Here is a 15173-nt window from a genome sequence, read left to right as displayed (position 1 = left end):
AAGATTAACATTCCTGTGGGAGTGGAGCACGTACATAAAAATAGTGGGATTATGACACAACAACAACATGTGTTGTCGCTACAAAACAACACAAGAAGTTGTCAGTTTCCTTCTTTACGGATGTTTAAAAATAGTGGGATTATGACACAACAACAACATGTGTTGTCGCTACAAAACAACACAAGAAGTTGTCAGTTTCCTTCTTTACGGATGTTTAACTGCCACAATCTTTTTGTGAGGATTTATATTTGATCCCAAGTCTATTGTGCGCCATTCCTTCTCTATCTACTCCCACTGCAGCCTTTATCTTAAAGCACGTTTGCTGTGTTTGACCCGCGCATGTTTCCGAGGCTCCATGTTGACATTCTTCCAGGCTCGGCCCGCATTTCACATGCGTGCAGGTCAGGCTGTTTTGTTTGCCTTCACTATTACGGGACACCCCCAGTTGTTATTTCGCACTTTGGAGGAACTTGCAACATGCCGAAAAAAGACTTGAGGCTCGGTGGGGGCAGAGGGGAAGGAGGAGGAGGAGGAGGAGGAGGAGGAGGGGGGGAGGAGGAGGGGGGGAGGAGGAGGGGTCTTTGAGTAAAGTCCAGCCAGGCTCCTGTCAGGCTGCCTTCTTCTGAAGCCACTTACGTACAACAACCCCCATTCATTTGTCTTACTGTGTGTGTGTGTGTGTGTGTGTGTGTGTGTGTGTGTGTGTGTGTGTGTGTGTGTGTGTGTGTGTGTGTGTGTGTGTGTGTGTGTGTGTGTGTGTGTGTGTGTGTGTGTGTGTGTATATGTTTGTATGAGTGTGTGTCAGGGTGAATTGGTGTGCGTTATTGTGTATTTGTGTGTATGAGTGTGTATTGGGGTGCATTCTTGTGTATTTGTGTGTAAATTAGTATTTGTGTGTATTAGTGTCTATTTGTGTTTATGAGTGAATTATTGTGCGTTATTGTGTGTTTGTGTGTATGAGTGTGTATATTAGTATTTGTGTGTATGAGTGTGTATATTAGTATTTGTGTATATTAGTGTGTATTGGTGTGCATTCTTGTGTATTAGTGTGTATATTAGTATTTCTGTGTATATTAGCGTGTATTGGGGTGCATTCTTGTGTATTAGTGTGTATTTGTGTGTATATTAGTATTTGTGTGTATTAGTGCATATTAGTGTGTATTTGTGTGTTTATTAGTATTTGTGTGTATATTAGTGTGTATTGGTGTGAATTATTGTGCGTTATTGTGTATTCGTGTGTATGAATTTGTGTATTAGTATTTGTGTGTATTAGTGCGCATTCGTGTGTATCAGTGTGTATGAGTGTGTATATTAGTATTTGTGTGTAATGGTGTGTATATTAGTGTGAATTATTGTGTATTAGCGTGTATATTAGTATTTGTGTGTATATTTGTGTGTATTGACGTGTATATTAGTGTGTATTGGGGTGCATTCTTGTGTATTAGTGTGTATTTGTGTGTATATTAGTATTTGTGTGTATTAGTGCATATTAGTGTGTATTTGTGTGTGTATTTGTGTGTATGAGTGTGTATATTAATGTGTATTTGTGTGTTTATTAGTATTTGTGTGTATATTAGTGTGTATTGGTGTGAATTATTGTGCGTTATGGTGTATTTGTGTGTATGAATGTGTGTATTAGTATTTGGATGGATGGATGGATGGTGTGTATATTAGTATTTGTGTGTATGGGTGTGTATTTGTGTGTATATTAGTGTGCATTCTTGTGTATTAGTGTGTATATTAGTATTTGTGTGTATTAGTGCGCATTCGTGTGTATTAGTGTGTATGAACGTGTATATTAGTATTTGTGTGTAATGGTGTGTATATTAGTGTGAATTCTTGTGTATTAGCGTGCATATTAGTATTTGTGTGTATATTAGTGTGTATTGATGTGTATATTAGTGTGTATTGGGGTGCATTCTTGTGTATTAGTGTGTATATTAGTATTTGTGTGTAGTGGGTTGCATTATTGTGTATTAGTGTGTATTTGTGTGTATATTAGTATTTGTGTGTATTAGTGCATATTAGTGTGTATTTGTGTGTGTATTTGTGTGTATGAGTGTGTATATGAATGTGTATTTGTGTGTTTATTAGTATTTGTGTGTATATTAATGTGTATTGGTGTGAATTATTGTGCGTTATTGTGTATTTGTGTGTATGAGTGTGTGTATTAGTATTTGTGTGTATGAGTGTGTATATTAGTATTTGTGTGTATGAGTGTGTATTCGTGTGTATATTAGTGTGCATTCTTGTGTATTAGTGTGTATATTAGTATTTGTGTGTATGAGTGTGTATGTTAGTATTTGTGTGTATGGGTGTGTATATTATTGTGTAATGATGTGTATATTAGTGTGTATTGGGGTGCATTCTTGTGTATTAGTGCAGTGGTCCCCAACCACCGGACCGATTGGTACCTGGCCGCGCAAGAAATTTAAGAAAATATATATATACATACATACATACATACATACATACATACATACATACATATATATATATATATATATACATATATATACATATATATATATATATATTTTTTTTTTTTTAAATTAATCAACATAAAAAACACAATATATACATTATATATCAATATAGATCAATACAGTCTGCAGGGATACATTCCGTAAGCACACATGATTGTATTGTTTTATGAAAAAAAAAAAGAATAAATAAATTAAAAAAACCTAGAAAGGTATGACTGCGTGTATTTATGAAACCTAGAAAGGTGTGACTGCATGTATTTATGAAACCTAGAGAGGTATGACTGCATGTATTTATGAAACCTAGAGAGGTATGACTGTGTGTATTTATGAAACCTAGAAAAGGTATGACTGCATGTATTTATGAAACCTAGAAAGGTATGACTGCATGTATTTATGAAACCTAGAACGGTATGACTGCATGTATTTATGAAACCTAGAGAGGTATGACTGCATGTATTTATGAAACCTAGAAAGGTATGACTTATGTACTTATGAAACCTAGAAAGGTATGACTGCATGTATTTATGAAACCTAGAAAGGTATGACTGCATGTATTTATGAAACCTAGAAAGGTATGACTGTGTGTATTTATGAAACCTAGAAAGGTGTGACTGCATGTATTTATGAAACCTAGAAAGGTGTGACTGCATGTATTTATGAAACATAGAAAGGTGTGACTGCATGTATTTATGAAACCTAGAAAAGTATGACTGCAAGTATTTATGAAACCTAGAAAGGTATGACTGCATGTATTTATGAAACTTAAAAAGGTATGACTGTGTGTATTTATGAAACCTAGAAAAGGTATGACTGCATGTATTTATGAAACCTAGAGAGGTATGACTGCGTGTATTTATGAAACCTAGAAAGGTATGACTGCATGTATTTATGAAACCTAGAAAGGTATGACTGCATGTATTTATGAAACATAGAAAGGTATGACTGCGTGTATTTATAAAACATAGAAAGGTATGACTGCGTGTATTTATAAAACATAGAAAAGTATGACTGCGTGTATTTATGAAACCTAGAAAGGTATGACTGCATGTATTTATGAAACCTAGAAAGGTATGACTGCATGTATTTATGAAACCTAGAAAGGTATGACTGCATGTATTTATGAAACCTAGAAAGGTATGACTGCGTGTATTTATGAAACCTAGAGGTATGACTGCGTGTATTTATGAAACCTAGAGAGGTATGACTGCATGTATTTTTGAAACTTAGAAAAGTATGACTGCATGTATTTATGAAACCTAGAGAAGTACGATTGCATGTATTTATGAAACCTAAAGAGGTACGACTGCATGTATTTATGAAACCTAGAAAGGTATGACTGCATGTATTTATGAAACCTAGAGAGGTATGACTGAGTGTATTTATGAAACCTAGAGAGGTATGACTCCATGTATTTATGAAACCTAGAAAGGTATGACTGCATGTATTTATGAAACCTAGAAAGGTATGACTGCATGTATTTATGAAACCTAGAAAGGTATGACTGCATGTATTTATGAATCCTAGAAAGGTATGACTGCATGTATTTATGAAACCTAAAAAGGTATGACTGCATGTATTTATGAAACATAGAAAGGTATGACTGCGTGTATTTATGAAACCTAGAAAGGTATGACTGCATGTATTTATGAAACATAGAAAGGTACGACTGTATGTATTTATGAAACCTAGAAAGGTATGACTGCATGTATTTATGAAACCTATAAAGGTATGACTGCATGTATTTATGAACCCTAGAAAGGTATGACTGCATATATTTATGAAACCTAGAAAAGGTGTGACTGCATGTATTTATGAAACCTAGAAAGGTATGACTGCATGTATTTATGAAACATACAAAGGTATGACTGCATGTATTTATGAAACTTACAAAGGTATGACTGCATGTACTTATGAAACCTAGAGAGGTATGACTGCATATATTTATGAAACCTAGAAAGGTATGACTGCATGTATTTATGAAACCTAGAAAGGTATGACTGCGTGTATTTATGAACCCTAGAAAGGTATGACTGCATGTATTTATGAAACCTAGAAAGGTATGACTGCATGCATTTATGAAACCTAGAGAGGTTTGACTGCATGTATTTATGAAACCTAGAAAGGTATGACTGCAAGTATTTATGAAACCTAGAAAGGTATGACTGCGTGTATTTATGAAACTTAAAAAGGTATGACTGTGTGTATTTATGAAACCTAGAAAAGGTATGACTGCATGTATTTATGAAACCTAGAGAGGTATGACTGCATGTATTTATGAAACCTAGAGAAGTACGATTGCATGTATTTATGAAACCTAAAGAGGTACGATTGCATGTATTTATGAAACCTAAAGAGGTACGACTGCATGTATTTATGAAACCTAGAAAGGTATGACTGCATGTATTTATGAAACCTAGAGAGGTATGACTGAGTGTATTTATGAAACCTAGAGAGGTATGACTGCATGTATTTATGAAACCTAGAAAGGTATGACTGCATGTATTTATGAAACCTAGAAAGGTATGACTGCATGTATTTATGAAACCTAGAAAGGTATGACTGCATGTATTTATGAATCCTAGAAAGGTATGACTGCATGTATTTATGAAACCTAAAAAGGTATGACTGCATGTATTTATGAAACCTAAAAAGGTATGACTGCATGTATTTATGAAACATAGAAAGGTATGACTGCGTGTATTTATGAAACCTAGAAAGGTATGACTGCATGTATTTATGAAACATAGAAAGGTACGACTGTATGTATTTATGAAACCTAGAAAGGTATGACTGCATGTATTTATGAAACCTATAAAGGTATGACTGCATGTATTTATGAACCCTAGAAAGGTATGACTGCATATATTTATGAAACCTAGAAAAGGTGTGACTGCATGTATTTATGAAACCTAGAAAGGTATGACTGCATGTATTTATGAAACATACAAAGGTATGACTGCATGTATTTATGAAACTTACAAAGGTATGACTGCATGTACTTATGAAACCTAGAGAGGTATGACTGCATATATTTATGAAACCTAGAAAGGTATGACTGCATGTATTTATGAAACCTAGAAAGGTATGACTGCGTGTATTTATGAACCCTAGAAAGGTATGACTGCATGTATTTATGAAACCTAGAAAGGTATGACTTATGTATTTATGAAACATAGAAAGGTACGACTGTATGTATTTATGAAACCTAGAGAGGTATGACTGCATGTATTTATGAAACCTAGAAAGGTATGACTGCCTCCCACAACAGTCAAGTTGCAGCCGATAAAAAGGACAACAAGCAGCAAATAAAAGGTTTGTGTGACAAACATGAATATGGAAACATAAACGTTTGCTGTCACCTGATCAAACAGCGACACTTGATGTCCTCTCAGTGTTGTGTTGGAAGTGATGTCGCGGGGCGGGGTGCAAAGGAAGTCGTTACAGTCATTATCCTTATCGTCTTCTTGTCCTGTTTGAGTCTCCTCTCTCACGGCACAACACCCGTGCTCACTTTGGAATAAAAGTCATGGAGAAGTAAACAAGGATCAGTAATTGCAGTTCAGTCCTGCTCTTATGTTGGTGAGTAATACTTTGTTGAAAAGTGCAAAGTACTGCAGGCTTTTTCAACTTTTTTTTGAGCCAAGGCACATATTTTTCATTGAAAAAATCTGGAGTCGAACGTTAAAAAATGATTTCAGTAGCTTATTTTGACAAAATAATGTTGTTCCCATCAAATAACTGACGCAATTGTTCCATATGAATTCAAAACATAATCATCCATGCATCACTAATTATCTTGTCCCAAAGTTCTGTACCTTATTTTGAGTTTTTGGGCGTTTTCCTGTGTGCAGTGTTGTAGTTCCTGTGTCGCCCTCTTATTTTGGTGGCTCTTCCCTGCATTGTTGGTGTTTTCCTGTAGCAGCTTCACGCCTTCCTTTGAGCGCCATTCCCCGCACCTGCATGAAAAAATTCAAAATTAAAACTTTATGTCAACGAATATATTTAAAGTTAGTCTATAGATATTTTAGCATTTTAAAATATATATTTTCTAAAGATATAAGTCATGTTTTTAATATTTTAAAATGGTAAAATATATTTGTGATGTATTTCTAACAGACACCCTTTTTGGGTCCCCGGAGCTTTAGTGTGATTTTTTTTTTTCTGACTGTCACTACTCAAAAAATAATAATGTATATAATAATAAATCAATGTTATGAATTATTGAAGGCTACAATTAAGTCACATCAAATATTCCACTTTGGAAATTTTGGGGGAAAATATAACAGATTTAGCGTTTTTGCTATAAAAAAAAAAAAAACTGTTTTCTTTGAAAATCAGTTTTTGCCTTGAAAATCAACTTTTACCTTGAAAATCAGTTTTTACTTTGAAAATCAGTTTTTTCCTTGAAAATCAACTTTTACCTTGAAAATCAGTTTTTACTTTGAAAATCAGTTTTTTCCTTGAAAATCAACTTTTACCTTGAAAATCAGTTTTTACCTTGAAAATCTGTTTTTGCCTTGAAAATCAACTTTAACCTTGAAAATCATTGTTTACCTTGAAATTCCGCTTTTACCTTGAAAATCCGCTTTTACCTTGAAAATCAGTTTTTGCCTTGAAAATCAACTTTTACCTTGAAAATCAGTTTTTGCCTTGAAAATCAGGTTTTTTTGCCTTGAAATTTTGTTTTTAACCTTGAAAATCATTTTTTACCTTGAAAATCCGCTTTTACCTTGAAAATCAGTTTTTGCCTTGAAAATCAGTTTTTGCCTTGAAAATCAACTTTTACCTTGAAAATCAGTTTTTACCTTGAAAATCAGTTTTTACCTTGAAATTTAGTTTTTAAGCTTGAAAATAATTTTTTACCTTGAAAATAATTTTTTACCTTGAAAATCTACTTTTACCTTGAAAATCAGTTTTTACCTTGAAAATCAACTTTTACCTTGAAAATCAGTTTTTACCTTGAAAATCAGTTTTTACCTTGAAAATCAGTTTTTGCCTTGAAATAAAACAATAAAACTTTATGTCAATGGATATTTCTGAAGTTAATCTATCGATAGTTTAGCGTTTTAAAATATATTTAAGAAATGAATATAAGTCATACATGATTTTTTTGTATATTTTAAAACGCTAAAATATCTTTTTAACTTATTTTTAACAGACACCCTTTTTTGGTCCCCAAGACTTTGTGTGATTTTTTTCCCCCCACACAACATTGTTTAGAAAATAATAATGAATCAAAATCAATGTTGTGAATGAATTATTGACCTGTTTTAAAGCTAATATTCCACTTTGAACATTTTTGGGGAAAATAACATATTTTGTGTTTTTGCTCTAAAAAAAACTGTTTTCTTTGACAAAAGAGCATAAAACAAAGTAAAATTTTAAAAAACTAATAACTTTATGTCAATGATAGATCTGAAGTTAAACTATAGATATTTTAGCGTTTTAAAATATTTTAAATAATTAATATAAGTCATATATATATATTTAAAACAAATAGTATGAATTACTAATATACCTAAATGACTTATTTTTAAGAGACACCCTTTTTTTGGTCCCCGGGAGCTTTGGGGTGATTTTTGTTTTTCAGACTGTCACTGCTCAAAAAATAATAATGAATCAAAATCTAAGTTATGAATTATTGAAGGCTACAATTAAAGGCCTACTGAAACCCACTACTACCGACCACGCAGTCTGATAGTTTATATATTAATGATGAAATCTTAACATTGCAACACATGCCAATACGGCCGGGTTAACTTATAAAGTGCAATTTTAAACTTCCCGGGAAACTTCCGCTTGAAAACGTATGATGACGTATGCGCGTGACGTCGCGAGGTCAAGGGAAGTGTTTGGACCCAATTCAAATACCTCTGTTTTCTTCGACAAAATTCCACAGTATTCTGGACATCTGTGTTGGTGAATCTTTTGCAATTTGTTTAATGGACAATGGAGACTGCAAAGAAGAAAGTTGTAGGTGCGATCGGTGTATTAGCGGCTGGCTGTAGCAACACCAACACCAGGAGGTTGTGTTGTGTTTTGAGCAGGATAGCAGACGCACTACGGTGAGTACAGCTTTGGCTTCCAAACATTTGATCGCTTGCCCGTACGTGCGTGTCGATATGTGCATGTCACGTACGTAACTTTGGGGAAATATATGTTTCTTGCCGACTCTGATGGCGGCCGGGGTGTCGTCAAAAGCGTACAACGCCCGCCGCCGCCGCCGCATCTAAGTTAGCTTCTATTTTTTTAGCTTCGCCGAGCTGAAAATTATTAACCGTGTATTTACATGTTCATGGTTTAATAGTATTGTTGATCTTCTGTCTATCCTTCCAGTCAGGGTTTTTTTTAAATTTAGTTTCTATCTGCATTTGAGACTGATGCTATAACGTTAGCTCCGTAGCTAACTTAGCTTCTATTTTTTTAGCTTCGCCAAGGTGAAAATTATTAACCGTGTATTTACATGTTCATGGTTTAATAGTATTGTTGATCTTCTGTCTATCCTTCCAGTCAGGGTTTATTTTAAATTTAGTTTCTATCTGCATTTGAGACTGATGCTATAACGTTAGCTCCGTAGCTAACTTAGCTCCTATTTTTTTAGCTTCGCCAAGGTGAAAATTATTAACCGTGTATTTACATGTTCATGGTTTAATAGTATTGTTGATCTTCTGTCTATCCTTCCAGTCAGGGTTTTTTTTTAATTTAGTTTCTATCTGCATTTGAGACTGATGCTATAACGTTAGCTCCGTAGCTAACTTAGCTTCTATTTTTTTAGCTTCGCCAAGGTGAAAATTATTAACTGTGTATTTACATGTTCATGGTTTAATAGTATTGTTGATCTTCTGTCTATCCTTCCAGTCAGGGTTTTTTTTTAATTTAGTTTCTATCTGCATTTGAGACTGATGCTATAACGTTAGCTCCGTAGCTAACTTAGCTTCTATTTTTTTAGCTTCGCCGAGCTGAAAATTATTAACCGTGTATTTACATGTACATGGTTTAATAGTATTGTTGATCTCCTGTCTATCCTTCCAGTCAGGGTTTTTTTTTATTTAGTTTCTATCTGCATTTGAGACTGATGCTATCACGTTAGCTCCGTAGCTAACTTAGCTTTTATTTTTTTTAGCTTCGCCAAGCTGAAAATTATTAATCGTGTATTTACATATTCATGGTTTAATAGTATTGTTGATCTTCTGTCTATCCTTCCAGTCAGGGTTTTTTAAAATTTTGTTTCTATCTGCATTTGAGCCTGCTAGCACGTTAGCTCTGTAGCTAACTTAGCTTCTATTTTATTAGCTCCGCAAAGCTGAAAATTATTAACCGTGTATTTACATGTTCAGTCACTGTGAATGTCCATTTCGCGTTCTCGACTCTCATTTTCAAGAGGATATAGTATCTGAGGTGGTTTAAAATACAAATCTGTGATCCACAATAGAAAAAGGAGAAAGTGTGGAATCCAATGAGCCAGTTTGTACCTAAGTTACGGTCAGAGCGAAAAAAGATACACCCCGCACTACACTGTAGTCCGTCACTCTAAAGTTCTTCATCCACCAATCTTTCATCTTCGCCAAATTAATGGGGTAATCGTCGCTTTCTCGGTCCGAATGTCTCTCGCTCCATTGTAAACAAAGCGGAATTGTGAGGAATCCTTTGTCTTGTGACGTCACGCTACTTCCGGTAGGGGCAAGGGTTGTTTTTATCAGATACCAAAACTTGCGATCTTTATCGTCGTTGTTCTATACTAAATCCTTTCAGCAAAAATATGTCAATATCGCGAAATGATCAAGTATGACACATAGAATGGATCTGCTATCCCCGTTTAAATTTTAAAAAAATCATTTCAGCAGGCCTTTAAGTCACATCAAATATTCCACTTTTGACTTTTTGGGGTTAAATATAACATATTTAGTGTTTTTGCTGAAAAAAAACAAAACAAAAACTGTTTTATTTGATAAAAGAGCATAAAACATAAACAATAATACATTAAAACTTATGTCAATGGATATATCTGAAGTTAACCTATCGATGGTTTAGAGTTTTAAAATATATTTTAAAAATTAATATAAGTCATATATGATTTTTTTGTATATTTTAAAACACTAAAATATCTATATAACTTATTTTTAACAGAAACCCTTTTTTGGTCCCAGAGACTTTGTGTGATTTTTTTCCCCACACAGTCATTGTTTAAAAAATAATAATGAATCAAAATCAATGTTGTTATGAATTATTGACCTGTTTAAAGCTCTAATTACTTCACATCAAATATTCCACTTTGAACATTTGAGGGGGAAATATAACAGATTTTGTGTTTTTGCTCTAAAAAAAACTGTTTTGTTTTTTTTGACAAAAGAGCATAAAACATAAAATAAAATAAAATAACTATGTCAATGGATGGATCTGAAGTTAAACTATGGATATTTTAGCGTTTTAAAATATTTAAAATAACATAAGTCTTATATATATATATATATATATATATATATATATATATATATATATATATATATATATATATATATATATATTTATTTATTTATTTATTTATTTATTTTTTAATATTATGAACCGCTAAAATACGTAAATTACTTATTTTTAACGGACACCCTATTTTTGGTCCCTGGGAGCTTTAGTGTGATTTTTTGTTTTTACACTGTCATGGCTCAAAAAATAATAATGAATCAAAATCAACGTTGTTGTGAATTATTTACTTATTTTAGGCTCCAATTACTTCACATGAAATATTACATTTGGGACTTTTTAGGGGGAAATATTGCATATTTTGTGTTTTTGCTATATTAAAACAGTGTTTTGTTTGGCAAAAGAGCATAAAACATAAAATATTCATATAACTTTATGTCAATGGACAGATCTGAAGGTAATCTATCGATATTTTAGAGTTTTAAAATGTTTGAAAAAAATAATATGTCATATTTTAATATTTCAAAACGCCCCCCCAATTTTGTTGACCACATAACTTTCCTCCAGAAGGTCTTATCTTTGTCCATGTGATGTCAGATGGAACAAAAAATGAGCTGTTTGGCCACAATAACCAGCAATATGTTTGGAGGAGAAAAGGTGAGGCTTTTAGTCCCAGGAACACCACCTACCGTCAAGCATGGTGGTGGTACTATTATGCTCTGGGCCTGTTTTGCTGCCAATGGAACTGGTGCTTTACAGAGAGTAAATGGGACAATGAAAAAGGAGGATTACCTCCAAATTCTTCAGGACAACCTAAAATCATCAACCCGGAGGTTGGGTCTTAGGCGTAGTTGGGTGTTGGGTGACCCCAAACACACGTCAAAAGTGGTAAAGGAATGGCTAAATCAGGCTAGAATGAAGGTTTTAGAATGGCCTTCCCGAAGTCCTGACTTAAACGTGTGGACAATGCTGAAGAAACAAGTCTATGTCAGAAAACCAACACATTTAGCTGAACTACACCAATTTTGTCAAGAGGAGTGGTCAAAAATTCAAGCAGAAGCTTGTGGATGGCTACCAAAAGTGCCTTATTGCAGGTAAACTTGCCAAGGGACATGTAAGCAAATATTAACATTGCTGTATGTATACTTTTGACCCAGCACATTTGCTCACATTTTCAGTAGACCCATAATAAATTCATAAAATAACCAAACTTCATGAATGTGTTTTGTGACCAACAAGTATGTGCTCCAATCACTCTATCACAAAAAAACAAGAGTTGTAGAAATGATTGGAAAGTCAAGACAGCCATGACATTATGTTCTTTACAAGTGTATGTAAACTTTTGACCGCGACTGTACATTACTTATATATATATATTTTTAATATTTTAAAAACGCTGAAATATCTAGATGAAATATTTTTTTTAAATAATGAAAGTCAGGTGCTTGACTGCATCAAAGTCCTTGGGCTGCACACTTGGCAGCGGTCGCTTTAACGAGCCGAAAAGCAACACTTTGACGGGAAGAAAGAAGTCCTTTGTGTGTTTTCTGTGTCTGAGGGAAAAAGGAGACGAGGGAATGGAAGTTGATTTCCTGGGCTGCACGTTGGAAGGGAGGAGCCAAGTGAAGCAAGGGAGAAAGTAAGTTTCTAGTCAAACTGAAACTCAACCAAAGCCAACACTTTCCTTTTGCTGCTTCGGATTTGACTTTCTTAAAAGCACGTCTTTGTCCTTTGCAGATGTGCACAAGTCTGCTAAAAAGCAACTTTAGTTGTCACGTGGTAACAAATACATCAATATTACTAATATTGTTCATTTAGACGTGTTGCGTGGTAACAAATACATCAATATTACTAATATTGTTCATTTAGACGTGTTGCGTGGTAACAAATACATCAATATTACTAATATTGTTCATTTAGACGTGTTGCGTGGTAACAACTACATCAATATCACTAATATTGTTCATTTAGACGTGTTGCGTGGTAACAAATACCTCAGTAATACTAATATTGTTACTTTAGACGCGTTAAGTGGTAACAAATACATCAATATTAATAATATGGTTACTTTAGACGCGTTAAGTGGTAACAAATACATCAATATTAATAATATTTTTACTTTAGACGTGTTACGTGGTGACAAATACGTCAATATTACTAATATTGTTACTTCAGACGTGTTACGTGGTAACAAATACGTCAGTATTACTAATATTGTTACTTTGGTGGTGTTACGTGGTAACAAATACGTCAGTATTACTAATATTGTTACTTTAGACGTGTTACGTGGTAACAAATACAGTACTATTACTAATATTGTTACTTTAGACATGTTACATGGTAACAAATACAGTACTATTACTAATATTGTTACTTTAGACGTGTTACGTGGTAACAAATACATCAATATTACTAATATTGTTACTTTCGACGTGTTACGTGGTAACAAATATGTTACTATTACTAATATTGTTACTTTAGATGTGTTAAGTGGTGACAAATACGTCAATATTACTAATATTGTTACTTGAGACGTGTTACGTGGTGACAAATACGTCAATATTACTAATATTGTTACTTTAGACGTGTTATAGAGTAACAAATACATCAATATTATTAATATTGTTACTTTACACGCGTTATGTGGTAACAAATACATCAATATTAATAATATTGTTAGTTTAGACGTGTTACGTGATGACAAATATGTCAATATTACTAATATTGTTACTTTACACGTGTTATGTGTCAACAAATACGTCAATATTACTAATATTGTTACTTTAGATGTGTTATAGGGTAACAAATACATCAATATTACGAATATTGTTACTTTAGACGTGTTACGTGGTGACAAATACTTAAATATTACTAATATTGTTACTTTCGACGTGTTACGTGGTAACAAATATGTTACTATTTCTAATATTGTTACTTTCGATGTGTTACATGGTAACAAATACGTCAGTATTACTAATATTGTTACTTGAGACGTGTTACGTGGTGACAAATACGTCAATATTACTAAAATTGTTACTTGAGACGTGTTACGTGGTGACAAATACGTCAATATTACTAATATTGTTACTTTAGATGTGTTATAGAGTAACAAATACATCAATATTACTAATATTGCTACTTTACACGCGTTATGTGGTAACAAATACATCAATATTAATAATATTGTTAGTTTAGACGTGTTACGTGATGACAAATATGTCAATATTACTAATATTGTTACTTTACACGTGTTATGTGTCAACAAATACGTCAATATTACTAATATTGTTACTTTAGACGTGTTATAGGGTAACAAATACATCAATATTACTAATATTGTTACTTTAGACGTGTTACGTGGTGACAAATACTTAAATATTACTAATATTGTTACTTTAGACGTGTTACGTGGTAACAAATACATCAATATTACTAATATTGTTACTTTAGACGTGTTACGTGGCAACAAATACAGTACTATTACTAATATTGTTACTTTAGACGTGTTACATGGTAACAAATACAGTACTATTACTAATATTGTTACTTTAGACGTGTTACGTGGTAACAAATACATCAATATTACTAATATTGTTACTTTAGACATGTTACATGGTGACAAATACGTCACTATTACTAATATTGTTACTTTAGATGTGTTACATGGTAACAAATACGTCAGTATTACTAATATTGTTACTTGAGACGTGTTAAGTGGTGACAAATACGTCAATATTACTAATATTGTTACTTGAGACGTGTTACGTGGTGACAAATACGTCAATATTACTAATATTGTTACTTTAGACGTGTTATAGAGTAACAAATACATCAATATTATTAATATTGTTACTTTACACGCGTTATGTGGTAATAAATACATCAATATTAATAATATTGTTACTTTAGACGTGTTACGTGGTAACAAATACGTTACTATTACTAGTATTGTTACTTTAGACGTGTTATAGGGTAACAAATACATCAATATTAGTAATATTGTTACTTTAGACATGTTACATGGTGACAAATACGTCACTATTACTAATATTGTTACTTTAGACATGTTATAGGGTAACAAATACATCAATATTACTAATATTGTTACTTTAGACGTGTTATAGGGTAACAAATACATCAATATTACTAATATTGTTTCTTTAGACGTGTTATAGGGTAACAAATACATCAATATTACTAATATTGTTACTTTAGACATGTTACATGGTGACAAATACGTCACTATTACTAATATTGTTACTTTAGACA

The 15173-nt window shown here is 32.9% G+C and overlaps 1 protein-coding gene across 1 annotated transcript in view; it reads right to left on the bottom strand.

Annotated features, from left to right (window-relative positions):
* The window catches only part of emilin1a (elastin microfibril interfacer 1a), a 175910-nt gene that overhangs the window by 123917 nt on the left and 36820 nt on the right, over positions 1-15173 (bottom strand). Inside the window, exons 2-3 of the mRNA XM_062034675.1 lie at positions 6302-6442; positions 5846-5996 (exon numbers count right to left, since the gene is read on the bottom strand). The gene's annotated coding sequence lies outside the window, so the exon portion shown is untranslated. The remainder of the gene's footprint in view (positions 1-5845; positions 5997-6301; positions 6443-15173) is intronic.

Source organism: Entelurus aequoreus, linkage group LG23, assembly GCF_033978785.1.
Source record: "Entelurus aequoreus isolate RoL-2023_Sb linkage group LG23, RoL_Eaeq_v1.1, whole genome shotgun sequence".
NCBI lineage: Eukaryota > Metazoa > Chordata > Actinopteri > Syngnathiformes > Syngnathidae > Entelurus > Entelurus aequoreus.
Note: the sequence above shows the minus strand (reverse complement) of the source record. Positions and strands in the feature narration are given on the sequence as shown.